The sequence below is a fragment of the Cebus imitator genome, unplaced genomic scaffold, assembly GCF_001604975.1.
Source record: "Cebus imitator isolate Cc_AM_T3 unplaced genomic scaffold, Cebus_imitator-1.0 Scaffold486, whole genome shotgun sequence".
Taxonomy (NCBI): Eukaryota; Metazoa; Chordata; class Mammalia; order Primates; family Cebidae; genus Cebus; species Cebus imitator.
Genome location: NW_016107801.1, coordinates 1,948,108 through 1,951,053, shown reverse-complemented (window position 1 = coordinate 1,951,053; position 2,946 = coordinate 1,948,108).

The window sequence follows — 2,946 nt, the reverse complement described above, 5'->3', positions numbered from 1 at the left end:
GGTGACATCCTCTTGCCCCCAACAGATGTGTCTGACATGGGGCATCTCTGGAGGTCACGGCCGCGGGCGAACAGAGCCCCCTGAGGGGCTGCCAGGAGCCAGGGGTCTTCCAGCCCGCCAGCTTTCAGATGACACTTCCAGGAGTCGTGGTGCCCAGAAGGGGCCTCAGGGCTGCTGGGGAGAAGAGGGGAGGTAGGAGCCCCCACCTCTGCTTTTGTCTGGGCTGTCTCTTGAGTGTCCCTGTGAGATGTCTGGGGCTAAATAAAGCATCTTGACCTTGTGCAACAGACCAGGAAATGCGGCCTGTCAGGGACAAGTGGCCTGAGGTGACCTGGCCAGCCAGGGGTCATGCATGGACCTGGGACTGGCCAGGGAAGGCGGGGGAGGCTCTTCCCGTATGTCCAGGCCCGGGGGTGGGCCTCAGGGACATCTGGCTTCTATCCTGGGCCAGGAAGGGAGCTCTGGGAGAGGGATGGCCCTTGGGATTGCTGAGGCCCCCTTGCTCTTTCCGTGGGGCTGCCTTCTGAGTCCTGGTCCTCTTCCTGGCCTGCCAGCCACCTCTTGGCTGGCCGCATGGTCCCTTGGTGGCCCCATCCCAGTTAAGTGTGAGAACTCTGGCTGGGTCTGCCCAGGAGGCTCCTAGGATGTTCTGGGTCCTGGGCTGGCAGCAGAGAAGGACCACAGGATGCCAGGGAAGGTGGGATTGGGGGCCACTCTTGAGACCAGGCCTGCTAGGCCTCTGGGTGCCAGAGAGAGGACCCACTTCCCATAGCGCGGACCATGTCCTTAAACTCCTGAACTTGCTGTGGCCGCTTGCTGTGAGGACAGGCCCTGCTCCCAATGCGGCTGTCTAACACTCTCCCCAGGGAACATCTAAAGCCATCAGCCACGGCCCACCGGCCCCTCTGTCCCAAGCCTGCCTCTCCATCCCCGACGTGTTTCCCTTGAACCCCACCCTCCCGGGCTTCCCACACACATTTTCCTGCTGTCCTGCTTCTAAGCTCCTCAGATATCCAGAAAGCACTGGTGGAGACAATCCCCTTCTTCTTTTTATTTTTCTTTTTGAGACGAAGTCTCACTGTATCGCCCAGGCTGGAGTGCAGTGGTGCGATCTCGGCTCACTGCTACCTCTGCCTCCGGGGTTCAAGCAATTCTCCTGTCTCAGCCTCCTGAGTAGCTGGGATTACAGGCACACGCCACCACGCCCGGCTAACTTTTGTATTTTTAGTAGAGATGGGGTTTCATCACATTGGCCAGGCTGGTCTTGAACTCCTGACCTCAGGTGATCCACCAGCCTTGGCCTCCCAAAGTGCTGGGATTACAGGCATGAGTCACTGCATCCGGCCAACAGTCCCCTTCTAACGGCAGGTGGTCTCCCCAGCACCAGGGCCATATGGCAGCAACACCCCCACAAGCACTGGTGGGTGTGGGCTGACACCATCCTACATGGGGGACACCCTGGGAGGCCAGGAATTTGCAGGCCAAAGAGGGACCCTGGAGAGTGGAGGACTCACCTCAACGGCACTCCTGAAGGGACGAGGAGCCCCTGGCATCAGGAGCTGCCAGATCACGTCCCATATGCCAGGCGTCAGGAGATGCAGAGGATGCAGCCCCTGCTCTGTGGGTCCCAGGTGCGGCTTGAGGGAGACAGTTCCAGCCTAACTTGAGAATTGAAAATAAGTGCTGGTGCACTGGGGGGCTTCCTGGGAGAGGTGGCCTCACAGGAGCACCTGGGGGAGCTGGGCACACACACGTTGGGATGTGTGCGAAGGAAGGGCTTCTGAGAGGGGGCCGGGCAGGAGCTGGAGAGGTCCTGGAGCCGTCGCTTCTCTCAGTGACTGAGCAGGTGCGCCGAGCCCTGGGTGCAGGCCCCCTCCTGAGCACGGGGCCCTGTGCCATTGTCCTGGCAGCCAATCTGTACAGCTGGCCCAGTGGCTCCTCAGGCACCTTGAGTTTCTGCTCCCTAACCCTGGCCAGGACCCTGCATGATTTCCTGAGGACACAGAGACTCAGAGACCACTAAGGGCTCCTGACAGGAGGTGCCCTCTCCTGCCCAGGGGTCCACCGTGACCTCCTTGCCTGTGGGGCCCATGCATTCAGTGCAGGGCAGAGGCCTCAGGGAGAGGCTCCCTCCTGCGCTTATTCTCCATTGCCCCCCCACATCCCCCAGATGCCTTTCCTGGCTGCTGGTGTCTCCCTCTGAGCCGCCCCGCCACCGTGGCGCAGGCAGCAGCCACGGCTCCCTTGGGCCTGGAGTGTGGGGGCTCTGGGGGTGAGGGGTAGGGGCGGTTCGGAGGTGTGGACTGCCGGGGAGCCGGGGCCTGGAAGGACACACGCCTGCAGGAGGTCACAGAGCCAGGGAGTGGCTAGCCCCACAGGCCCGTCTCCCAGGCGCCCAGCCTGCAGCCTGTGCCGTCCTGCTGAGCCAAGAGAAGACACTGGGGGTGTTTGTGTTGGTCGGCTGTGGGGTCCCTCCCAAGGGAAACCGTTAGTCACCCTGGCGCTGGCCGGATGTGAGGCCACCAACACCAGGAGAGCATGGGGACTGTGCCAAGGGGTGCAAGGCCTGGCAGTCACCAGAAGAGAGAGAAGCGGGGTGGCAGAGGCTCCAGAGTGTGTGTGATCTGGTCATGTGAGAAGAACTGTGTGTGTATGTGCCTGTGTGTGTGTGTGTGTGTGCCTCTGTGTGTGTGCCTGTGTGTGTGTGTGCCTGGGTGTGTGTGCCTCTGTGTGTGTATGCCTGTGTGTGCCCATGTGTGTCTGTGTGTGACTGTGTGTGTGTGCCTGTGTGTGTGTGCGCCTGGGTGTGTGTGTCTCTGTGTGTGTGTGCCTGTGTGCGTGTGCCTGTGTGTGTATGTGCCTGTGTGTGTGCCTGTGTGTGTGTGCGCCTGTGTGTGTGTGCCTCTGTGTGTGTGCCTCTGTGTGTGTGCCTGTGTGTGTGCGCCT